At 44.9% G+C, this 26797-nt stretch overlaps 1 protein-coding gene across 1 annotated transcript in view; it reads left to right on the top strand.

Annotated features, from left to right (window-relative positions):
* Positions 1-15740: 15740 nt before the first annotated feature.
* The window catches only part of ADGRL1 (adhesion G protein-coupled receptor L1), a 607344-nt gene continuing 596287 nt past the window's right edge, over positions 15741-26797 (top strand). Inside the window, exon 1 of the mRNA XM_086961122.1 lies at positions 15741-17467. The gene's annotated coding sequence lies outside the window, so the exon portion shown is untranslated. The remainder of the gene's footprint in view (positions 17468-26797) is intronic.

The raw sequence follows: 26797 nt of genomic DNA on the forward strand, positions 1-26797 counted from the left end.
GCTATCCAACATTTTCCCTACTGTTGTATTTATTGTATTGCGAAATGTATGTTTTAATTTTGTTTTAATAGTTTAATGTTTTAATTATAGAATTTGTTTTATTTTAAATTATTGATATATGTATATATTTTATTTTTTATCATTTAAAAGTTTAACAATTAAATAAAGATAATAGTTAATAAATTATTTTAAACCAAATATGTGTATATGTATAAATTATTATGTGTATGAGTTTATATTTTTTTAATTAAGTTTAATTTTTATATTTAGGTAAAATGTATATCAAGGGGCCGATTCCGATTCGGTAAACCAATCTTATGACCGAATCGAATCCGTAGCCCTTGTCCGTATGACTCGTACAATTCCGTCCGAATCGCGTAGTACGATTCGTTTGAAAAATATACGACCGAATTGTTGCGAACCGTTCGAAAAGCAAGGGAAAATCCATACGACACGGACCCTCATAGTGAACCGTACGAATCGTAAACATGCTGTACGACCTGACAAGTATGATCCGGACAGGGAATGAGAAGGCGATTCATACGAAAAACATCGCGTATGACCGATTCGTACGGAGAGCCACACAATCACATACGCACCGTACCCCTTCAATCATGGGGTGTATGCACCGTCCGTACCCCTACACACCGTACCCCTGCAATCATGAGGTGTATGCACCGTACCCCTACACACCGTACCCCTGCAATCATGGGGTGTACGCACTGTACCCGGGGGGGACTGTTTCGTATGCGGTTCGAGTCGAAATCTGCTTTTCCGGACGTTTTGAGCTCCCGTAGTAAAAGAGTCGTACGGAGTGTTGACGAGACGAATCGTACTTGCTGGGTCGGAAAATGCTGCTTCAATCCGTACGGACGTCGCGTACTGCGTGTTCCGAATGCGATTCGGACGGATTATTAAGTCCTATGGTCTTTCGTACTACTATTCCCTACTGTTACACTCTTTGAAGTGGGACTAGTAATTTTCACTCCTTCGCTATCCATCACTTTTCCTACTGTTGCAATCACTGGAGTGGGAATAGTAATTTTTACCCCTCCACTATCCAAAACTTTCCTTACAGTTGCACTCACTGGAGTGGTACCAGTAATCTTTACCACTCCGCTATCTAAAACTTTCTCTACTGTTGCACTCATTGCAGTTGGAACAGTAGTTTTTACCCCTTCGCTATCCAGCACTTTCCCTATTGTTGCATTCACTGGAGTGGGAATAGTGATATTAACCCCTTCGCTATCCAGCACTTTTCCTACTGTTGCAATCACTAGAGGGGGAATAGTAATTTTTACCCCTTCGCTATCCAGCACTTTCCCTATTGTTGCAATCACTGGAGTGGGAATAGTGATATTTACCCCTTCGCTATCCAGCACTTTCCCTATTGTTGCATTTACTGGAGTGGGAATAGTGATTTTTACCCCTCTACTCGCTAACACTTTCTCTACTGTTGCACTCACTGGAGTGTGATAGTAATTTTTAACCCTCTGCTATCCAACATTTTCCCTACTGTTGCACTCATTGCAGTTGGAATTGTAAATTTAATTTTTTCGCTATCCAACATTTTCCCTACTGTTGTATTTATTGTATTGCGAAATGTATGTTTTAATTTTGTTTTAATAGTTTAATGTTTTAATTATAGAATTTGTTTTATTTTAAATTATTGATATATGTATATATTTTATTTTTTTATCATTTAAAAGTTTAACAATTAAATAAAGATAATAGTTAATAAATTATTTTAAACCAAATATGTGTATATGTATAAATTATTATGTGTATGGGTTTATATTTTTTTAATTAAGTTTAATTTTTATATTTAGGTAAAATGTATATCAACGGGCCGATTCCGATTCGGTAAACCAATCTTATGACCGAATCGAATCCGTAGCCCTTGTCCGTATGACTCGTACAATTCCGTCCGAATCGCGTAGTACGATTCGTTTGAAAAATATACGACCGAATTGTTGCGAACCGTTCGAAAAGCAAGGGAAAATCCATACGACACGGACCCTCATAGTGAACCGTACGAATCGTAAACATGCTGTACGACCTGACAAGTATGATCCGGACAGGGAATGAGAAGGCGATTCGTACGAAAAACATCGCGTATGACCGATTCGTACGGAGAGCCACACAATCACATACGCACCGTACCCCTTCAATCATGGGGTGTATGCACCGTCCGTACCCCTACACACCGTACCCCTGCAATCATGAGGTGTATGCACCGTACCCCTACACACCGTACCCCTGCAATCATGGGGTGTACGCACTGTACCCGGGGGGGACTGTTTCGTACGCGGTTCGAGTCGAAATCTGCTTTTCCGGACGTTTTGAGCTCCCGTAGTAAAAGAGTCGTACGGAGTGTTGACGAGACGAATCGTACTTGCTGGGTCGCAAAATGCTGCTTCAATCCGTACGGACGTCGCGTACTGCGTGTTCCGAATGCGATTCGGATGGATTATTAAGTCCTATGGTCTTTCGTACGATTCCTACGGAGATCTGCTTTGGGTCCGAATCGTACTTCATCGTACGTACGGGGTTGTTTAACGGTACGATTCGTATGGGAAATATGCTCCATACGGCTATTTGTAAGGGATTTTACTGAACTGGAATCGGCCCCCAAATGTAATTTAATTTGTTAAAGATAGTATTAATATTTTATATATTTAATATATATTATTTTATTTTATTTCTATTTTTGAAACAATATTTTTTACATCTATATTTTTAACTTCGATCTTTTTGATTCAATGTTTCAATGTTTTTGTACCTACCTGTTTAAGTATAGGGAGTCGATATTTTTACAATCTATCTTTTTTCGATATTTTACCACCAATGTTTTTTCCATCGATATTCTATCGGTGAACCCATTAAAACAAATCAACACCCTTACACTCCACCCATCCCTGAACTTTCAAAACAACTCACACCCATAAACTTCACTCATCAATGAACCCTAAAATCACCTTACCAACCCTAAACTCTACCCATTTTTGATAACTAAAATCACCCTCACCACCTCTAAACTCCATCCAACCCTGAACTTTAAAAAAACTTTTCTGTACCTGAACCCCACCTATTTCTGACTCCTAAAACTCCTTGCTTACCCATCCCTGAACCCAAAAATCCCTCAGTAGTCTTAACACCACCCAAGTTTAATGTCATTTTGGATTTTTCCTCAAAAATTATCTTTCCTTTAAAATATTTCCTTGAATTTTTGATGTATGTCTTTTTCCTTACAAAACATATTTTCTTAAAATAGGTTTTCCATGATTTGGCTTCCTCCAATGTGGTTTCTCAATGTTCACTTTCATTAATTCACATACATCAAATTCCCACACCATAAAAAGAAGTTGAAGAGGCCAAGTTTCTCCAGGACCCCAGGGACATCACACCATTGTTGGGTGCTAAAGAGGCATAGATATCAGCTCCGGCAACTGGCGGTATCTTCACTGGCTGAGTGGATTACTCCCACAAGACACTTGTTTGAGTCTGAATTTGCTGTTGCTCAGGTCTGCGACCCGCATTCTCAGTGTCAGAACAATAGCCTCACCATTCTCTTTCATCATCTGATTGCAGAGAGTGAAGACCGTGCCTGTGGATTAACTCTTCATTCTTCATGTCAAGATTAATTTGTGTTGGCGATCTGTCCCTACCAGACTGCCTTAGTAGAGACAACTCCAATTCTTATCCCTCTCTAAGGTAGGTTGACTCCTAGTAAATGTCTCAAATCACTCCTCACACTATAAAACATGCTACTTGCCTAACCAGCTAAAAAAAAGGCTCTTAACCATTTACCATTTCGTGTGGTGAGCTTTCTGCCATGCAACAGGAAAGTGAAAACCACTCTATGGGCATTCAGTGATGAAGTCACCCAACACCCTCCCCATGGCTGAGTTATCACCCCATGCCCCTGCCTTCTCTCCTCTCCCAACCCCCCCAGGTAGAGAGGGCAATTTTCTCCCCTCGGTCCAGGGACCACGTTGCATGAAGAATAATACTGGTTATGTGGAAAATAATGCTTTCTTTGGGAGCACGTTCTGCTCTAGTTACAGGCATCCTTTGTAAATGTCTTACAATCTTTCATGCCCTAAACCAATGCACAAACAACCATTGACTAATGCTTCTCCCACACTCTAAACAATGTTGCACCCCTACAAATTCCCACTGGCTCTCATTATTACCCTGGAACTTTTAATCAACTTTTAACAAACTTATATCTCACTTTTCCGTTAAACTCTTTTTTCCTCTTCCACTTTCTTCCTCTTCTTTTTGTTGCCTAGCCTTTCTACCCCAGGCTTAGATCCTGACTGAACTATTTTTTCTATCTTCTCTTTCAATTGCCCCTTCCTTCTTTCACCAGCTTCATATTCTTTGATCTTTGAGCCATCACACTACCAATAGAAAAAAACCATCCTGTGAGATATTCTTTCAGTTCCCCTTTCATTGTATGTTTTCACCCCCCCCCCCCCCCCCCGGCACCTTCAACAGTGTTTCCAAGTAAATGCAATTTGCCCAGTAGGGACTGGTGATCTCCATCACACCAAAACAGGTTTGGACATTCAAAAACAGTAACCTTGTGCCTGATAAATAATATCCTTTATTTCTTGCAGTACTCCAAAACATCATTGTTTAGTTCTTTCACAGCCTATATGCTGCAGTCTTGGTCACTCCCCTTCATACTCTCCTGGATAACAGATGCATCCATTGCTCTTTCATCTGTACACATTTGTCCCTCACTTCTGAAAGGTCTTTTTCCCTCTCCGCAAGGAGAGACTTCACTTTTCATACTATGGGGTCTATTACGATGGCGGCGGACTTTTGTATCGTGAAATGGGTCTGCCAGCTATGTGTGCGGCAGTCCCGCATACACAATTAGGATGCACCCGCCACAATGGTGGGCGCATCCCACATTTTTTACATTACGGCAGGCGGTGCTGTCAGCAGGGTTGTATGTCAATACAACGCGGTGTTTACACCACACTACAACGCTGGTTTTACAACGTAAGTCGTTACCACGACTTGCGCTGTAAGTTGCTGGACTTAGGAATAGTAAAATTTACTATTCCAACACCAGCCTACGTACAGTAGGGAAGGTGTTGGAATAGTAAATCTACTATTCCTTAGCCTAGAGCGCCCTCCAGCGCAAGTCGTGGTAACGACTTTCGTTGTAAAACCAGCGTTGTAATGGTAGTGCGGTGTAAACACCGCGTCGTAATGGATGCACCCCCCGCAATGCAAAAAAGGCATTTGTGCATTTGCATGCACAACGTGGCAGGCACCGCGCGGTGTCTGCCACGTTATGCATGCAAATGCAGGGGGGTACCATAGGTAGCCCCCATGTGCCCAATCCTAAACATCCTCAAGGCAAGGAAACTGCATGCCTTGTCGCCACAGAAAGGCTGCTCCCTGCATGCATTGTAATATGGATGCGGTGTCTAGCAGACACCGCCACCATATTCAACCCTTTTCCGCCCGGTTGACTCGTCGACCGGGCGGAAAAGTGGTGGACCGTCTTCTCGTTTGACGTGGTACCCCCACCATCATAACATGGCAGGGGGAAATGGGAGGCGGGCGGAGATGTCCAGTGGATTGCCACCGCCCTCATGGCGGTGGCGATCCGCCTGACATTATAATAGACCTCTACATTAGGTCATAGGGCGTGAAACATGTCGACCCAATTTACTTCAACAACGCTTTTAACCAAACTGATTTCCTCATTAGTGGGAAGTAGGAGTTTGGCTTCTGTTTTTACTCTATCCGGTGGACCCACGAATAAAAACCCTCTTTTATTAGGCACCATTGTGGTATTTCTAACTCACTGTCACAGCAGCGCCACACACTTGCACTCACCATTTCAGAATTTTTTACTGTAAAAGATCTCTGCCAAAGAGCCCTCTCGCGGGGCCCATGGGGTATTGCAGCACAGACACCAGAAGGAGCAAAAAAGCCTTATGATGAAGCATGACACCTGTATGGGTGTGTGAGAGCAACTTTTCCAAAAAAGAAAATTCCCCCCACCTATACATCCATCCTGAGACACCTTCTCCCCACCCCCATTTTTGTTGTTCCTCCGCGCCTATTTGGCCTGACTCTTTTTAGGAACATCTACCCCTGTGTGTTTCACACACTTTTGTCCTAATCTTCATTAATTCCAGGCCTGTGGATTGCATACATTTTCTCCCAAGTAAATCATTCAACACCATGTCCGGCCTGTGGCATTTTCACTCGTTTCCCATAGTATGGGCATCAGCTGTCTCTATTGCATGCCTCCGGTGCCAGACCACCTCACTGCCACTTCTTCGGATGTTGATCCCAACTGCTGACCACAGCACTCCTACTGCTCATTTCACGGTGGAATGCCTACAAATCTTTTTCTCTTTCTTCCTAATGTTCTGTGCTGTCTGGCTTGTGGGATAAACAACCTTAATAGCTGTGCATTCACTGCCTCAATGCAGGTCTCAAACAGCCCCACATACATTAACTTCTCTATCCTCTCATTTTCTTCAGTTTTTTTGCTGAATCCTAACCTGAACCCCTCTGGCAATGCTCTTATCTGGATGAATGCAGCCTCTGCTTACCATTCTCCATGACCTCCGGGATCAGCCATAGTCCCAGCACTCCCAACACCGGACACCACCCTTACATCCACATGGACAAACAACCTCCTTGACCCCTTCCCTTCCAGCTGCAGGAATCTCTTCACATGCCTCTCTGGGCATATCTTCTGAATCCGATGGATTTATCCTCACTTTCTCCCTCTTGCTCTCTGATTGGTTTTGTGTCTTCATACACATCCTATCTTCCTCCAACTTTACATCCTCACATAACAATCAATCGCACCTCTGTGGCTCGCAGCCTGGAGGGGGCCTTCCTACGAACCAAGAAAGCTCTCCATTCTCCAGACTTCACCCCGCTCATTAGAGTGATAGATGCCAAATTACTATGCACAATAGTCTTCGGCGCCACTACTTTTAAAGACAAAATGTTCACTTGGTTGGACAGAATGCAATCAGCCTGTTTCCGCAGTGTTTCATCTACCCAATTCGACCACTCATGCCTAAATCCGTATGGAGTTCTGCTTGTTCTCCCAACATTGGATCATAAAAGCAAGATTCATTGCCTACTGTGCAAAATCCAAAATGGCTCAGCCATCCACACTAAAGAGTTGCATCTGGTTGTTGTTAAATAACCCCAGCACCTCCTGGAATAAGTTTTTAACATTCTGCTTGGACTCATTAGAAGCCCATGATCTATGAGCAAGCACGCTGCCCATAGAGGCTGCCGCCAAAGCTCTGACCAAACAGGCAAAGATACTCTCAGCGGATCACGATGCATTATACATGAAAAAACTATCACATGGCAGCTGGATGTCAAAACTTTATGATCTAAAAACTCTACCACACTATCTGTCATCCTCCATGAAGCCATGAGTGAAACATCAGTTAATGAGATTACACTTTGGACTAATCCCTCTGGGTGCGTACAGATATGGACGGAGGTACAAGGCTGATACGTCCTCTCAGTGCCGCTTTGTTATAACGGGGAAGAAAACTTAACACATGTCTTGTGCATCTGTAGAACTTTACTCCCCCTTCGAACTTTTTGGTTGCACCCCATCTGGAGAATTCTTAACGTGCAGACATGCAAAGGAGCCTTAGAGGAATGTATGAAGGGGGTCTCAGCTCAAATGGCCGCACGATTCGTAAAATTTATGAATAAGATTAACTCAATTTTACCAGCAGACACGACCCATGAACCACTGCTGTGTCAGCTATAAACCTTCTTTCCTTTTCTTTTAAACTGAGAGCAGAAAGTGCTTTTTATGTTCTTTTTTTGTAAGAATTGCAATGATTTTAATTAATTGTGCAAATAAATATGTATGTATCTTATCTATCTGTGCCCCTACAACTTCTGCTACTCTGAATGCCCCCAAAAACGTAACCCAAAATATTGCCTTAACTAGCCTAAATTCCCAAATGGATGCACACACAGATCTCATTCAGGCTGTTACTTTCCTCAGTACCTCCTTGTTTCATTGACCACCCCGTCTTTCCCAGACCCAACCAACCTTGCAGAATACTCCCTAGCTCACTCCTTCTACTCTCACAGCTCATATCCCTAGAAACACTTTCTGTAGAAGGTGATTACTACCAACTTTTCAGCAATAGCCTCTAGTGCCCCCCTCTTTCAACAAGGTTCATCAAGAAATGTATCAGGCTAGCTCACCTGGTCTCCAGACCCTACTTTAGCTTTGTTTTAAGCTCATGACTCCACAAACCCTGTCCATGCCACACTATATGTTTTCCTCGTAGAATCAGCCAGAACAGCCAGCTACTTCTCAGCCAAATGCATTATTTGCATATACCAATCTTCTGCATATCTGGTGGTACTTGGGTCTCCTGCCAGTCAGGGTCCAGAGGCAAACCACAGAACCTCGGCCACTGAGAACAAGATAGTGCGTCAGCCACACTATTTTCCAATGCGGGTGTAATCCTTGTTTTGAGCTCCGCATTCCACTTCAGACATTTCAGTACCAAAGCTCTCACAGCACCTACCCCTCTCACTCTGTGCGTGGGTATTTGCCCTGCAACGGTTTTCCCATATGATTCTAATTACTGCCCCATTAACCTGCTTCTTTTTGTTATTTAGTTGCCCTGATTCCTGTTCTTTGGAAAAAGTAGCCTCTTTTTTTTTGGTTATTGTTGGGCTGCAAACCGGATGTGAGTTCGGGCTTAAGTGGTCAACCTACCTTTCCTTTATTCTTTTGATGGAGAGAACCCCACCATACCACCAATCCTGTATCCCCCCCACTTTTTCATTTTTTACAGGGTGCTGTCCCCCCACCCAAGCTCCTTACCTCAGGCCCTGACATATTGCTGTCTGTGGCTGTGGTGTTGTACGGTTTGCCGTGCAGTGCAGATGGCGAAAGGTCTGGCAAAAGAGATGACAAGGCAGGAGGGCCACATACTGCCCAACTCCATCTTGATTCTCCTTCCAACCTTGAGATAATGGGTCATTCATCCAATCGTGCAGGTAGGATGTTCCTTCTACCTGAAACAGCTGCAAGCTGCATCACCACTGCCTCTTTCCAGGATGGCATTAAGAAAAAACAATGGTCCAAAACCTAATTCTTTAAAGCCTGATTCAATCAGTGTATATTCATACAGTAAGAAAATTCCTGGGCGTTCCAACTAGATCCGCTACACAACAATTATTACACATAGTCAGACAATTATATATATACAACACTACAACAGCAATGCAGAGTCCAGTGTTCAATTTATTGTCTCTACACAAATAGATAATAATATACACAAATATTTTAACTCTTTGAAGTAAGAAGGTTGCCCGGAAAAAAGGGGGCGTGCACAAAGAAGTGATCAAAAGAGTGTGCGGTGAATAAAGGAAAGAAAAGGATTCAAAATGAGAGGTTAAAAAGAATTCACATTTGATTTTTTATATATAATCACGGTCTCTCAGTTTGCCGTGTCAGGACCTGGTCCACTAAATAATACTAAATGCCAAATGATGTCAGAACAAACTAAACACAGACATTCAAGTCAGATTTTAGTGCACATTTTTTTGGCAAGTGTGGATCCTAGGCTGGAAAATTATCGTCCAATTGTCTTTTCAGGATGGCACACTACAAAGTCCTGTCCATTAAGGTGAACTGAAACAAATATGATTATTCCCGAGCAAACATTTACAGGAGTATTTGGCACTCATCGTGGCATTATGAGTAAGGCTCCCTGTTTTCAGTTTTTACTGATTTGTACAGATAAATACAGACAGAAAATCCTTTATTTCCTCATCTGTATTAATTTTTTAATGTGGATAAAAACGGAAATTGGGATGCTTTTTGAGTGATTCTAAATACTCTCTACCATGTCTGCCAGGCCAATAGCAGTGTGGACTGATAGGTAAGGTGGTTAAGAAAGAAATTAAGATTAGTAAAGAGGCTTAAACAGCAGTACTTTTGCATACGATTGATAATGAAATTTGCTTATTCTCATATAAGGGCATTGATTTATGTTCTGTGGGTCTTCATATCACTGAAACTCGACAGGCATTCAAGCATGAGTGCTTATTTAGTGGTTAAATTGATGTGTAAATATGCCAGTTTCAGCTTCATTTTTTTCACACAACCCAAAATAAATATGGATAAATACAGATAAAATCAGCAAAAAATACATATGGATAAATACAGATGGAAATGTCAAAAAATAAATACCATAAAACCAGGAGCACTAATTATGTGCCTTGTTCTCATCTCAAAGTCAAAGTGGAATGGCGAACACTGCCAACGCCATAGCTTCTTTATTTATCAGAAAACAACTACAAGGCTTCAGACTGGTAGTGGACCTGTGGGAATGGGCCTTACCAGATGAATGTGCATCCTGCTCTTCCACATTACATGGGTTTTAAATCAGAGAGCAGGTACCCTTGGCAGGTGTCTCTCCTCTTCCTACATGTGGTAACTGACCAAAAAGGGCCTCAATGCTTCTTTTGAAGCCTTGGGTTTCCCGAATAAAGATGATTTTGCAACAGAACTGAAGAAAGTGTGCAATTGCGTTTACTCTTGGTTGACAGGGCTCAAATGTCCCTCAGAAACAGGGTAATGCTGGACTGGTTACAGACATTTTTCAACGTTACCTCTGTGACATCATCCCGTCAAGAGTAATTTAAATAACATAGGTCTATTGTGGGTGCGCTGCCATTTTGCGGTCTCAGGTTGGTCCTGTCATGGTTGGTTGTCAGACTTCCTGCACTTGCGTCTCAGGAGGCCCTTGTCTTCCATGGAGCAAACCACGCTGACCATAAATGATGAGGAAATGTTCCCTCTCTCCAGCGCCATCTTGTGATTATGGCAGTAAAAGACCAGCACCAGATCCCAGTGCAGAAGCAAGTGGATGGGGTTTTACAATTGGTCAATCACTAAGGACATGAAACCTTTCACTTGTTTATGTCCTTTTGAAGAACCTGGCAGAATCAGATGTTCAAGTAGATCCCGATAAACTCTATAGCAAATATTCCAAGGAGTTAATTGATGGCGAACGCCAACCTTCTTCTGACTGGCCTTGTGCATCTGTTCTTCTCCCTTTAAAGGATGAGCATGAGACGGGATCTCAACGTAAAATATCATCGTGTCTCCAGTACAAGCCTGATGGGACTATAACTTTCTGTGTCATGAAGTTTCTGTTATGGAAAACAGATCCACTGATTACCATAGCATCTGCAATACACATTACTGAGCGGCCAGCCCTATCCTCCATCCCAAAGGCTTTGACTGAATGTAATATAAATGAGGCAATTTGTCTCCCAGTTCTCCTTCAGCTGCTCTGCTCCTCCTCAGATTAGGAGGTGTTGTGAAACATTGACGCGAAGCCTACTGTCAGATTGCTAGCGGAGAGCGCAAACGATCTATGCTCTACTGATCAGATCTTTGACTAGGTCTATGTTACCTACGGCAGTGGGGATGCAGGAAAATTCATAGACAAAACTACTACTACAGCTTCTGTTGCTTTGCTCTTCAAGAAAACATTGTCAATCGAATGTCCCAACATACTCCGCCAGACCCTGGGGATAATCTGGGGCATTCTTCATGCATTGTTTTCATGTGTAGGGAAGCCACATGTCCACCGCTAATGCCTTCTGCAAGCAGTACATTCTTGACTCTTCTTCCTTAGGTGATGTTAGCTGAAAGGTTTTTATGGAACCTTTTCTCTTAACTTTCGGGCTGCCATGTGCTGCTTTTTATCCTTCCCTTTCATTTTTCTCCTATTAGGTTTTATGTAAGGGTATTTTTTTAGCAGAAGATCACCATATCTTATTGCGCCAATCAAAATACCCCAACGGTAAGAGCAACTGAGGAGATTTAAGACAAACTGAAAGCGACCTTGAAAAGCTGAGTTTTCATTAAACCTAACCAGAAAGAGCAGGGTACGTAGGTTCACCATTAATGAGTTCCATTCCTTGGCTGCTGCATAGAAGAAAGCTATTTCACCAAAGGAGACAGCATGAATTTCAGGAAGATCTGAAGAATTTTGCTACCTGAACTGAGGTTATGAGGTTGAGAGAGAATATGGAATTTACTTGACAGGAAAGAAGGGAAGTGGGCGTAGAAACTCTTGTGTAGAATGACCAAAGTTGAAAATGGGATTCTTTGTGCCACTGGAAGCCAATGAAGCTGAATAAGAATGGGAGTAATACGGTCTTTGATTGTTCTTCATGCAAAATTGTGGGCTCTTGCATTTCTTATTAGTTAGAGTCTTTCGATTAGCTTCTTAGGGAAAGCACAACCGCAAGAATTTGGCATAATTCAACTGCGGCTGAATGAAGGATGCGACTAGGTGTTTGTTATAATGAGTTGGTAGAAAAGCAAAATCTTTTTCAAGTGTTCGAGGTGCCAAAAAACAGGTCCTAGTAACCTTAGTTATTTGCGGTTGAAAGGCTAACTTGGCATCAGTATTGACCCCAAAATTCTTTTCAGTAGCGAAGATGATGAGCACAGGGCACATGTTGTCTGGTCAACATGTAAGACTCCATTTCTCAATACAGTTCTTAGTGAATAATATTTTCCTATTGTCCGGATTCAGTTTTAGAAAGTCAGTCACCATCCAGGTATGCATTAAACATTGAATGTCTCCTTCTTTTGAAGTTTTGTAGTGTCACATCTGAAGTTGGCCACTTCAGAGCACTAGGAGTAAAATGATATAGAATTAAGAGAGAACAAGTAGAAGGGGGTTAGAATCTGGGAACTGTTACTAGATATGGAATTATTTGGCAACACCGTTTGATAAGGTAGATGTCGAGCTGAAAATTGATCAGAATAACGTAATTTTAAAGAGTTTCCTGAACTGAATATGAATTGGAAACAGATTGCTGCTGTGGTCCAAGGGTACTCGGGCTTTGAGTCCCCAAATACCTGTCAACATGATTCAATCTTTCAAGGGACTTGTGGTGGACCTAGGTACACGTCAGGAGTGGACCAAGGATGTAGGAATGGAGTAAAGTTGTCTTGATGGTGATTTTGTTATAGCTAATCTCCAGGATCGCTCTTTTTCCCCGATATCCCCTACAATCCGCCATTGATATATATCACCAGGCTGACAGGCTGCAATTTGAAAGGGAGACCGGCCAGGGTGCAAACCTGTCCAAGTGCTGGTGCGCTGCCGGGTTCACGATGTCCCGCATACACAGAGCCAGCAGCACAAATCTCAGAAATTAGTACATTTGAGCTGCATTTTCCGGTCCTGCCACTAGCTAGTAGGATATTAATGGGCCGTTGGATCCTACAAATTAGGGGTCATGGAGTCAACATAAAGGGAGCCTTGATCTCACTCTGTCCTCCTCGCCTCTTCAGATGATGTGTGAAACTCTGGTGTGTACATACATCTGCCATAGACACTGCACCTACACTACCTCCTTCAGTATTCCAGTCCATATTTCATTCTCTCCCTGTGTAGGCAATCTCATTCCCTTCGTACCCCAGTCCCGGCTCTCACACCCTCACTCTGTACTTCTTTCAGCACATTCGTCCAGGCTTCCAGCATCCCTGATCACAGTTGTGCACCCTCCCTTTGGGACTCAAATGCTAGGTTTCATCCAATTGCTGTCTCTCTTGAGTGCACCCCCCCTCTGTGTCCTCCTAGACTTCCAAGAGACCCTGCCTAACCTGTATCCCCCCCAAACCCATTTGTTGCCCCAGTCCTGGTTTCCAACAGGCCCATTTACTCCCTCGCCTACTCCGGCCATGGCGCCTCTGCTCTCCTTGTGAACTCAGAACCTGCATTTGATTCTCCGGTCCTGGGTTTCCAACAACCCAGCATCCTTCATCTACCTTCCTTTGTTACTCCAGCCTTGGGTCTCCTTCCCTATTTGCACTTTGGCATGCCATACGCAGAGCTCATACTCTCCCCATATACTCTGTCCTTCACTTTTGAACTCCAGTCATGGATTTCTACCTGCTGCGGTGCTCTTGCACTTCCTCCCTTTGGTTTTTCGACACCGTTGTCTCTCTAGGCATTCCCTTACTTTGTCACTCTAATTATGGAATTCTTCCTTATCTTGTGCACTCCAGTCCTCTCATGTTGGAATCCCAGACCTGGATTTTGAACAGTTCATGTATCTCTTGGTCTCCCTCTCTTTGCTACTCCATTATTGGGGCTCATCCTCACCTTGTACACTCCAGTCCTCTCATGTTGCCACTCCAGTCCTATATTTCCAAGAAGCCTGGTTCCCTCTGCCTTCTTCCTTTGTTACTCCAGCCCTGTGCCTACCACCTTTCTCATAGTACTCAGTCCCTCCCTCAGGCATTCTTGCGCTGTGTTTCCAGCCACCCTTGTTCCCTCGCACTCCATCCCTTTGGGGCTATTGTCCTGGGTTTCCAACAATCCCTTTCTCTCTAGGTCCCTCTCCTCTTGTTACTCCAAGCCTGAGGATTCTCCTGTACTTGTGCACGTCAGTCTTTTCATGTCAGCTCTCCTGTCTTACATTTCCAACCCTGTCTCCTTTCCTCTCCCTCATTTTCATACTGCAATCCTGTTTCCCACTCTCTCCCTTGGAGCTCAGTCGCTTCCTTTGGTACTACAGGCCTGCATTTATACCTGCTACCCCTTGCACTCCCTCGCTTTAGTTCTTCAATCTTGGGATTCCAGCACCCCTGCCCCCCTCCCCTTAGTTATTCCTATTGTGGGACTCCTCCTTTCCTTGTGATCTCCAGTCTCATCATTTTGGTACTCCAGGTCTAGCTATCAAATGTTCTCAGTCTCCATTACTCTCCCTCCCTCTGTTACTCTTGTGGCTGATCCTCACTGTGTACACTCCAGTTCCCTCATGTAGCTACTCCAAATCTGGGTTGCTTTCTACTCTGTTTCCCTTTGCCTCCTTCCGTTTGTTACTTCAGTCCTGTTTTCCACTCTCTCATTGTCCCTGCTTTGGAATTCCTGTGCTTTATGTCCATCTTCCCCCTATCTCCAGTGCTTAATTTGAGCAGGTGGTTTCCAGTGCTGGGCATCAGCTTTTAATTGTCAACCTGGCAAATAAGAGAGTCTGCCACATGGTGGCACTGTTTGTTTACTCAGAGATCAGCATAACAACAGTTGTTTATTGATTCAATGTACATGAAAAACTACTAACGCCTGCCACCAAAGATATTCTTACAGTTTTGGGGGCCTGGAACAGTCTGAATTGTCACATCTGGAGGTGTGTGATGGTTAGTAGTTGTGTTAGAAATCTCGTTGGCAATGCAGGTAGGGTCAATGGGTAGTACAAGTGGCAGTGACCCCCTCCCTGACCAGGGCCCTGGAACTTATGTTTTTTGGTGTTTTTTGTGTTTGTTTGATTTTTTTTTACAAATTAAGCACTGCCTTTCTCCCTTGTAGTCTCACCTTTCATGCTCCAATCCTGGTTTTGCAACAGTTCCTGTCGCTCTTAGTCTCCCAACCTTTGTGACTTCAGTTTTGGGCTCCTGGTCTCCTTGTTTACTCCAGCCCCCTCGTTTTACTTCTTCAGTCTTGCGTTTCCAATAAACATGCGCCCTTCCTTTCCCTCCCTTTGTTATTCCAATAGTGTCTCTCGCTCTCTCTTTCTGCCCAATCCGTCTTTGCGTACTCCAGTGCTGAGTTTATCCCCCCGCTATCTCCTGCCTTTGCTTCTCCGGGGCTGACAGTCTCCCCTCCTCTCACTCTCCTCGGCTGCCTCCCGTCCGTGGATCCGCGCTCCGCGTCTTCCCCGTCGGTGCCTGCGGATGGAGACTGAATGAAACACCTCCCTGCCGCTGCTCAGCCTCTGCTGTCCGTTCTGCCTGCACTGCATCCCCTCGCAGCTCCCTGCCAGAGATACCAGGCAGCCCCGGGGGCTGAAGGAACGGAGAGACCCCCCAGAGGAGACCCTGGACGCAGCTGATGCACCTGGGGTCTCTGGCACCGATGGGTGAGACCGGCCGCTAGCACAAGTACCATTCCCCTCCATCGATCCGTGGTCCCTGCTCGCCTCCGAGGTCCGTGGTCCTTCCGTCTCAGCTCCGTGATGGAGGCGAGGGCTCTCTCCGGCTGAGGACCGGGCTCCTTCCCTCGCAGTGCCGCTGCGCCCCGCGCCCGGGGTGGGGGCGCACATATCACGGAGGGCGGAGGAGGTGGGTGGAAAGCCGCATTGTTGAATCTCCATGAACATCCAAAGGCAGATTCGACAATTACCTGGAGAAGCAAGGAGCGGGGGGCCGCACCACGGAGCGCAAGCAGCCGCCGTCCTCGGCTGCCATCTCCCCGGAAGCCCCATCTTGACCACCACACCGTGCCAGGTCAACGCATCTAGCGTACAGGTTCTACAACCCGTCTTCCCTCCCATGCGTGACAACGTGACACCTCAACGACCCTAGCGTAACACTTCAACGTCCCTAGCGTGCCATTCAGACACCCCTGGCATCTCCTCCCTGGCAGGCTCGCGCGCCCCTCTAAGGAGCTAGACGGCGCATCTCGAGCACCGGACAGCGCATCCCCACCACCACCATCGCGCTGTGCTGTTATCATCGGCTATGGGGCAGCCATGACCGTGGCTATGAGGCACCGCACTGTGTGTCTGGACAGTGCTGAAACGTAGATTAAAGATGACTTCCACGATCACGGGCGCTTGGTCACCTGCCCCCCACAGCAGCCCCCTTTACGTCCTGTCGAACACTTAGCTTGTATCTTAGAAAGACCCCAATCGCTGCCAACTAGATGCAAATTCGCTCAAAGCACGGCCTTTCCCGCCAGTCGAGCATGCGTCTGCCCTCCCCTTCGACGCCCGGGTGCTCGGAAGGGTCCCCCTCGGCATGGCGCTCTCCCCGGGGGCTTGGTCACTGATGGAGGCGGCGGAGAGGGGAAGACGGGCGCTGAGGGTGGGGAGGTTTCGATGAGGCACCGACAGAGCGAGCCAGCCAAGGGCGTCGGAGAGTGCGGGCTCGGCGGGTTGGGGGAGGGCCCCACCAGTGACGACGAGTGTAATCATTTCCTATCAGTATAGCGCTCCGTGCCGTTTCCTGTGGATCTTCTAAGCGGTGTATCAACCCAACTGCTCCTCTCATTGAGGTCGAAGGATGGGCGGATGAGTCCATCCGATGAGATTCAAGCCTGTGGCCCAAAGGTGGCACATGGATTGTTGCAGCAGGTTCAATACCCCACTGAGCTATCTTCTCCGCGTGCCAAAGCTGAACTGACGCCCCAGTAGACAGACTGGCACCTGGGACTGTTTTTTATTTTTGAAATCTGTTGCTCGAAGAAAAGAAGAACCCGCACTGTGTTGTCCGCAGTATCATTTCCCACTGATCGGAGGATTGCTAAAGCAAGAGCATTCAGACTAGATCTTGTTGCAGGGACATCTCTCCAGTAGATGGACATCGACGGGCACTGGTTAGTGCCAGGCTTGGCACGGTGTGCCAGCTGAAGCACCTCATGGATGAAGGCTGAGGAAGGTAAGGGTTTCCCAGCTCCGGTGCTCTTGAGTGTCTTGCAAAGTTGTCTTGAGTCTTGCCTTTGGTCTTAGCTGATGACCTCCCTGTCACCTGCTTGGCGCTTTGAGAATCCTGCTGATGGTGGTGAATGGCCCGGTCATGCCCATTGATGGTGTGGACTAGTGCAAGGGGCAGTCAGCCCGGGCGCCCATTGGAAATGTCCCATTAGGAACCCACAAATCATGGCAGATTAAGGGGCATCCATCATGTTTGCTCAGACTTGCACCATCTGGGCTAGAGTTGCCCAGCATGTACATTGCTGTTGTTGCGAGAAAGATGACCAGGGCAAAAAAAAACACCTCAAGATGGGTATCTCTGCCTAGCAAATCTGGGTGGAAGCCGCACCGTGCTGTACCGTGGAGGCTGTGGCTCGTGCGGCGGAGGTTGGCTCCTGCCCTTCATGGTGGAGGACCGGTGCTGACTGCTCTTGAGGTTTGAGGCTCATATTGGAAACTATGATGGTCTTCTGCACATATTGCCTGGCAATAAGGTTGGGCTTGTGTGTTGGATGCTTCTAGGGCAGTTATTGGACCCGCATAGGATTTGGATTACTAATTTGATTGGACCGGTGGTCATGACGGATGGTGATAGCAGTTGGTCTTAGTCTTGGATGGTGTTCGAAAGGTTTTGATGAATGCCTAGAATGGCATTTAGGGATGCTACTGATGCCATCGGGATTTTGAGTGAGCGGTGAATAAGGAAGCAGCTCATATTGAATATCGATAGGATTTTGTGTACACATTGGATGAGTCCAGTTATCATATTTTATGCCGATAAGGTTTAGTGTGTCCATTGGGTGGGGTCAACGATCATGTTTGATGGCTCCAGTGTTGGATTTCTGCATTGGACAACAGTTCTAGTTGGGTAGTGTGTGCTCTAGAAAGGCTCATTTTAGTTCAGTAGACGAGGATGAAGATATTGTCTGGTGTGTGATTTGTATGGCCTTTGGACTCATGTGGTATGCCAACGGGGCTTTCTGTGTGCAGTGCATTGGATCTGGGGATCATAATCAATAGGATTAGGATTTGACATATATGTTAGATGTGTCTTTGGATCATACTGGATGGCTTTTGGGTTTTAGTATTAATTGAACAGGGTATTTTGCCTTTGTGTGTGATGGTCGGATTTTGTGTACGTATTGTATGGGATCTGGATGGCGTCTGGTAATCACTAACATGCATGGTGCCTGGGTTCTGTGTGTTGATTGAGTGGGATCCTGAATGAAGGACAGAAGTAGGATTTGGGGTTTATATTGATAACCAGTGCAGTTTACGGTATGTATTGGATGGCTTCTTTGGCTCATAGGGTTCGTGGTACACTGCTTGATGTTGTTTGCGTGTCATATTTTTGGGGGGAATAGAGATTTGTGTATGAACTAGCTGGCACTGGATAGCTATAGGGTGCGGGTGTGCTTTGGATTAAGGCTTTGTTGCATGCTGGTTGGCATTAGGGTCTGGCGTATGCTTCACTAAGGGGTTCAGGGGACCACACTGGATGGCACAAGCACATGGGCTGTGCTTTGTCGATGCTCCTCTGGAATGTTGCCTGTGTGGGATGTACATCGAGGTAGAGCTAAGACTTGTGCTAGATTGAATATGTTGCGGTGCACATTGGATATGGTCTGACATTCGTAATGGATGGAAATAGAGTATAAATGACTCCTCTGGTTGGATCTTCTTTGACTCATTATGAAGTGCTATGGACGCCTGTGCAGGTGGGCCCCCAACCTCCTGGGCCCCCACACTCCTTCAGATGCCCCAAACCAGCACAAGACCAATGAATATATGTGAGACTAAGAGGCCCCTTTTCGCATTCTTTTGGGGGGCATCGTTTTGCGTTACGCCACTGCTCCTCTGTGTGTGCCCTCGATGGGTTTTGAGGCACACGTTGGGTGGTGATAATCTAGAGTATCCTGGACATAATCTAAGGTTTCACGTTGGATGAGAAAGTATGTGCTGCATGCACTAGATGAAGTATGGGGCCCAAACTGACCATCAGTACCAACAGAAGGTCATGCTGGGTGGAGGGGCCGGTTGGGATCCGCATTATATGAGAATGCTATCTCAGTCAGTACGGTGATAGTTGGTGGATGCATTTGACTTAGAGGTTTAGGCTTGACCTGATAGGGATTGGTTTGTGTATTGAATTGGGTCTTGGCTCCTACTGGATTTCAGCAGGGATGGGTGGGTCTCACCCAGGGAAGCGTTTAAGTTTGATGGGCGCTGGTGTAGCCATTGACTGGGTTTTTGGCTGGTTGCAAGGCAACAGCGATTGGTGTATGCACTATAAAGGGTGTCTTGATGGTAATAGAAAATGGTGCTTGCGTTTAATAGGGTGCCTTGCTTATCCTGTGCGGCAATAGGGCTGGATTCATAACGCCTGGTGACAGGGCTTGAGGCTGTGTTTTATGGGATGTCGTACCTATAATGCTGGCGATAGTTTGCGATAGAGCCCAGGCTCATATTAGGTGTGAAAGGGTTTTATGCTTAACATTGGCGAGGGTAATTAACTGGATGGCAAATGGGGTGCTATTTGATGCTGTCTGGGGATCCCAATGGTGCTATCAAATTTGGGAAACACAGATGGGCGTGGGGGCTCGCAGACGTGAATATGGTGTGGGCTATGCAGAAGAAAATAATGTCTGAAGATACGGCTAGATGTTATAGGGTCTTCACACAGAATGGCAATGTCCTTTGAGTTACTTTACTCGTATTAGGGGGCAGAGGGCCTGGGCTCATTCTGAACGTGGTACAGTTTGAACTATGGGTCTGATAAGTTCTGCGGCTTCCAGTTTGTGGCGATGGCTTTCTAAGCCTTCAGAGTAGCCACGGGGTATGGTGTAGGGATCCCTTAGGGTCTGGGGCGAATACTGTTAGGTGATGCAGTTTGTTATATCGATGATAACGTCCAGGGTTCGTATTAAATGGCGGTAATAGTTGGTGTATGCTTTTGATTTGGCGTGCTGCTTGTGCAGATGGGTGTAGGACATAGGACATATGCTGGATGGGGTCGAGGGCTCACGTGGTATGGGTGACAGGGTTGCTTTACTGGGTCTGGGGCTCAAACTGGATGTGATAGGACAGGCGTCTAGTGTTGTGCCCCGTTTTACTCAATTTGGGTGACAGTAGGGCTTCTTTATCTCATCCTATCTAGTATTACGGTTTGGAGAGAAAGTTGCGTCATTTCCCAAAATAATTAAGCGTTTTTATGTAAAATTCTGACCCTGCATTTTCTGATACTTTGTAGCATGAAATGATACTCGCGTGCGTTTTGGACCCGGGGATGCATTTTGTCCAAAAAAAGAGCACAACTGTATGTGTCGCTCACCTTTCAGCTCGTTCGTGTTATCCCTGTGCTCCCACAATAGGATTCTTGCCTGAACCAAATCTTAATGACACGACTTGGCTTAAAAGTGTAATTTCGGACATTTCACATAACAATTGTAACACAAAATGATTGAATTGAATGCAACCATATGCTAGTCTAAATGAAGGTTGGTTTGGGAATTAGTTTCTGTATTGGGTGGCTTCTAGAGCTACTACATAGACGGGTTTGAGATGTGTGTTGGAGGGAATAGAGTTCAGTGTATTTGATGACTTGGTCCATCATGGATTTTAAAAGGGCTTGGTGTATTTATGATATGGGGGAAGTTATAAGTTGGAGGGTGATTGGGTTTGTTGTGTACAGTGGCTGGGTTCTGGTGATGATACCAGAAGGCAGTAGGGTGGGGTTATGCATTGGATGGGGGTCGGCCATGCGGAAGGGTTTGTATTTTGGTTGGGGTCCATGGCTCATACGAATACCGGAAGTGATGGGTGTGGTTTGGCTCATGCTTAATGGTACCAGAGTATAATGTCAGCATTGGATGGGGCACATGCCTCATGTTTGATGTTGTAGGTTTTGGTGTCTGAATTGGATGGTGTCTGGGGCTTATAGTAAATAGTGATGAGGCATGGGGTGTTCACTGACTAGGTCCAGTGGATTTATATACCTGTAGGAGGGTTTGTTGCATGCATTTGATGGTGTCTTTGGCTCATGCTTGATTGCAATATTGTTTTGAGTCTGTAATGAATGGCATTTGGGGCTCTTACTTGATGATAATAGTCTAGAGATACGTATAGGGTAGGTCTGGCAATTTGCTCACAATGGGTGGCAATGGGGTCGGAGGGTTGTTATAGGGTATCAGAGTCCTGGTGGGAATTGATGGGTTCTGGCAATCCCATTAAATTGCATTGGGATCTGATGCTTACGTTGGTTTGATGGAGACTGGGGCTTGTAATAAAGACTGAGGCTATTAGTGTGGACTGAAGCTCACATTGAGCGTCAATGGGATCTGAGGTTTGTGGTGGACTTTGAGGAAACTGGGGTATTAAGTGGTATGTGAGGCCTGTAATGAAGTATGAGGCTCACGCTGAGTGAGTGTGATGCGATTTCAGGCTCATGACATTGTCGTAGGCTCATATTCAGTATTGATGGGGTCTGAGGCTTACAACGGGGCCTGATGCTCGCTTTGGGTGTTGATGCAGTGTAGTGTTAGAATGGGATTTGAGGCTTCTGATGTTTGTGGCTGATTTAGGTTTGCAGTTAAGTCCAAGGCTTAGGATGTTATCTGTGGCTCAAGTTGGGTGTTATTGGGGTCTGAGGCTCGCAATGAGGTCTGAGGGTCACCTTGTGGGTTGATGGGGGTCTGAGGTTCATGTTGGGTGTCAATGCAGTTGAACATTAATAGGATTTGAGGCGTGTGGTGCTGTCTGTGGCTCATGTTGGATGAAGATGGGATCCGTGGTTCATGGTGGAGTCGGTGTCTCACATCGGATGACAATGGCGTCTGAGACGTACGCTTGATCTATATGAAGACACAAGTTTTTGATATCTAATGATATTACTGGATGGAGGTGGCACCCAGAGTTTTCATGATTGGGCTCGGGGCTTGGGCATGTTCACAGTGGAATATATGGATGTTGCTGCTGCCAGTGAAAGCTAGTGCTTGTGCTGTATTGCAGTGGAATCACAGACTTGTGTCTGAGTTTTTGTCTTGTGCTGCTTATGTGTGATGGGAGTAACCGTCTTGCCTTTTGTATTGTTTTATGTGCGTGTTAGGAGAGGCGCCCACTGAGTGTCGAAGGAGTCTGTGATTCAAGGTATCTTTGGTTTTCGCTGGAAAGCAATGGTGCCTGGAACCCTAATCTGATTGCATGAGAGCCTGGACTTGTGATGTGCAGTGGTGGAATGGGCTGCCCACTGGGTGTAGAGGAGTGTGTGACTCTATACTAGTGACATTGGAGACAAGGGGGGGTTCATCCTGAGTCCCAGTGGTGGCTGCATCACTGCCTGAGTGGGCTTGGATAGTTAGGATCACTATGGGATCATGAAGGTTTGGGATTGCTCTGTATGGGCATGCGTAGGCTGATTAAATATGAAGAATTGGGCTCACAGTAAGTGCCTCTGGTGAGGGAGCAGAGATGGGGAAGGAAGCTCTTGATAGTATAAAACATTTTTGGAAACTACTTAGGGGGTGTCATTGACCCAGGTACAGAGCAGGGCTTTTTGTGGTTTTCTAGCTTGGAATCATTTGTTTTGGGGATTCCTAGTTCCCTACAGGTTTGGGATGTTGTGGGGGTAGACTGTGGTTCATGTTGTAGTTGGTTGTTTTTTGGATGTTTGGAGTTCTTTAGAATTTTGCAGTCCTGGTTGATGTTCATTTGTGTGTACTGCGGTTTCTCAGGATCATTGAAGCAGTGTATTTGGGAAACTACTGAGTAGAATCTGAAATCTGGGAGGATACTGCAGTTTTTACATCTTAGAAAGTCACTTCAGTTTTGGTAGTTATTCAGGTTGGTTCTGGTTGCATTGCTAGTGGTCTTGTGAAATTGGTTTGATTTTGAAGGATTCTAGTTTATTCAGCCTATTAGCTTTTGTTTGGGTGGATGTGATTACTCTACATGAAGTGGTCTGGTATGCGTTTGCTTAGGCAGACAGTGTCATGCGCCTTTAATTGGAAGACTGTAGTTTTAGTTTACAATCTGTAGTTTCTCTCATTTTTATGACTGGTATTGTTCTGACGGGGTGAGGACGTCTTATCTTGTTGGGGTTGGTTGGTAGCTTTGGGTTACAATGTGCAGTATTTTTAACTAGGGGACTTTTCTAAGTAGAGAGAGTGTACTTTTTCTTTTAACAGATGTCGTTGGGCTTGTTTGATTCATGTTGTTATGAGATATTTGGGACTCTTTAAACTGGGATTTGAGGGAGCAACTTCCTGAGGAACTGGGTCAATGTTGTTTTTAGATGTTTAGAATTTCTAGAGTAGGGGCGACTGTCATTAATATTATGGTCACACATTTTTTGGGCTATACTAGTTATAGGTTGATGGTTTCAAAAGTAGCTCTCTGGTACTGACGCTGCCCTGGTTTGAGGTTTATTTTGTCTGTGGCTTTCAGTTTGTGATGTTATGGGTGAGAGTCTTTGGTAGCTATCACAGAATTAGTAGAGGAAGTGATGGTTTCCCTGTCTGTGTCTTCGGATATCCCTGGTTTGGAGGCTTTAATATCTCTGGTTGGGGAGCTCCAAATACCATAGCTTTGGAGTTCTAAACTAAGGTTTGGACTTGGAGGGTTGCTTTAGCGTGAACAGGTGATGGTGTCTCCCAGTCTGAAAAGGCAAAGATTTTCGGGATATGGGAGGGTGTCACCTTTTTTTGTTGAGCAGCAATAGTCTGTATTTTGGGGTTGTATGTCAGTACAACGCATGTTTTTACCCTGCATGCCATTACGACACGGGGATTACAACGCAAGTCGTTACATCGACTTGCGTTGGGGGGGCGCTGGATAGTGGAATAGTTTAATTTTCTATTCCAACTCCAGTCCCCGTGGATAGTAGGGAAGGTGTTGGATAGAACATTAAACTATTCCCTATCCAACAGAGCCATCCAGCGAAAGTCGTTGTAACAACTTTCGTTGTAATCCCCGCGTTGTAATGGTAGTGCGGGGTAATAGTTGCGTCGTAAAGGATGTTCCCTGTATTTTGGTGGTTCGGTGGTCACCTTTGATTGGTAGGACAGATTGAATTTCTGTAGTGTGGCGGGTTAAGGTTCCTGAAGTGACCTTGGATAAGACACACTCTTTCCATTAATCCTGAATTTGAATCTCCTCTTCTGCGACCAGTCATATTTATTTTTCCATCCTGGGGAACTGACTTGAGCTTCATGCCTCTCCAGTCTGATGTCTTTCAACATTAGAATAGCTTATAAATCATCTAAATGCTGATACAAAGTGGTGCATGAAAAAGGATGTGTTTGAACGTCGTTGTTGTGTAGGCAGTTGCAGCTCCTTTGTACTGTAGCAACTCCTGTGGTTTTGTGGCGCTGGTCCAAAGGGTGGGTGGAAATGTGTGTATTCTGAGTTGGTTGGGCTGATATTTTCATGGACTGGTGGATCTTTTGTGCTGTGGTTGATGAGGTGGTTGGTGAGGTGGTTGTTGAGGTGGTCGGTGTTCTGGGTTGATAGGGCTGCTTGTGCTCTTGTTGTGTGTGACCTTTAGCACACATGGTTGCTGATGTGAATATTTCTCTGGTATCCTGATGCTATTGGTAGTCTGAAATAACTGGGCTGTGCTTCTTCTGTCATAAGTGGGCTGTGTGACCTCTGGTTTATAATGTTGTTCCTCTGGATTAGGTGATTGGTGGTGCCTCTGGTTTGAGCTGTAGAAATTGTTCTCATTTGGTGGTTTGTCAATGATATTTTTCATGAGATGAGCCTTCTTTGGTTTGCATGAACTGTGTTTATTGATTGCTTTGGGCTGTCAAGTCTCTGTAGTATAGGTGGGCTGTCATTGCTCTGGTTTAGTTTTGCTTGGGATGCCATAGTTTTGTTTACTGCTTTTTACCTTTTTGTAAGAGCCTGCTAGAGCTTTGTTTTCTGAGGTTGATGCTGCACCGCTGTGGGAGACATTATCATTTTGGTTCTGATGTAGAAAATAATTTGGTTATTAGGTCTGTTGTTAGCCAATGCCTTTTTGATTTTACAAAAATATATGAATAACTTAATTTGTGGGTATTTCAGTCAGCCATACATTGGTCTGTTATTGTGTCATTCACATTTGAAGAATGGGGCAAAGTTTAAGCCCACTGCTATGCCAATGTGTGTTTTTACATATATATTGTTTAAAGTTTTTATTTTAAAATTAACGAGGGCCTCGCCACTTCCTAAACTTTAAAGTTTAGGAAAAAACATGACAGAGCAAGTATTAATAAAGTCAAAAAGACCTACTGGCTTTGCAAATGCTTGTTTGATGTTGCACCACACTTCAGTGGCTGGGCTCCTTCATTTTTGGAGGATGTTAGGATCATGGTGGTTACTCTTTATGGTGGTGAATATGCTTAGGTGGATATGCTTGCTATAGGTTTGGTGTGCACTGCTAGTTTTGGATGACAGGATGACAGTTGTTCATGAAATATTATTCAAAAAATACTTTTAAATATTTGCAGAGTCAATAAAAAAGTATCAGTCGTTAAACTACACTTGTGCATATCACGCTTGTCACTTTTGACGTGCACTATGCAGATTTTGTTATTGAAAGCAAATTTTAATGGATTCTATCTGTGTAAATTTCCACTCGTCATTTCCCTTTGTCCAGCTAGTTTGACTGGGTTTGTGGTGTTTTGGTGTGCTGTCCTGCACTTTTGTGTGTGAGCATATGGTGCAATATGTTATCCTTGTTTGGATGTGTGTAATGCTTGTGGAAGACGGTGAAGGTGTGTGAGTTTGTTGCGTTATGTACCTTAGCATTTTGACTGTAGGGGGACATTGTGTAGGGTGTAGTTGTGATGACAAGTTTTGTGTTGAAGTCTGGTCATGGGAATGTTCAATTTAGGTGATGCATGGTCAAACTTTCCATATTTCTTTGTTTTGTGCATTGAATGTGTAGACTTGGGCATATTGGGGAAGCCTTTGTTGAAGAAAGCAGTGCTTTCTATACCTGGCTGTTGCATGACTAGGTGCCTGTGACTATGTGTCCTATATGCATGAATATTTGATGGCGTCATTGTGAGTATGCAAGCATGGTACTAGAGTGTCCTGTTCGAGGAGGTCTAAAGACTTGCACGTCTTGGTCCATTGTGCAGTGGTGGTCACAACTTAGTTGTTGTCTCATTTCTTTGTTGGACATGACGTATGTGGAGCTTCATGTCTAAACCTGTTGCATTGCTTATGTGACTGTTTTTTGTTGTCTTTCTGTGCCTGTATGGGTACTGGAGAGTTTAACAGGTTGTTGTTGTTGGGGGAACGTATAGGCTAA

This window comes from Lissotriton vulgaris, chromosome 1_1 (genome assembly GCF_964263255.1).
Source record: "Lissotriton vulgaris chromosome 1_1, aLisVul1.2, whole genome shotgun sequence".
Lineage (NCBI taxonomy): Eukaryota > Metazoa > Chordata > Amphibia > Caudata > Salamandridae > Lissotriton > Lissotriton vulgaris.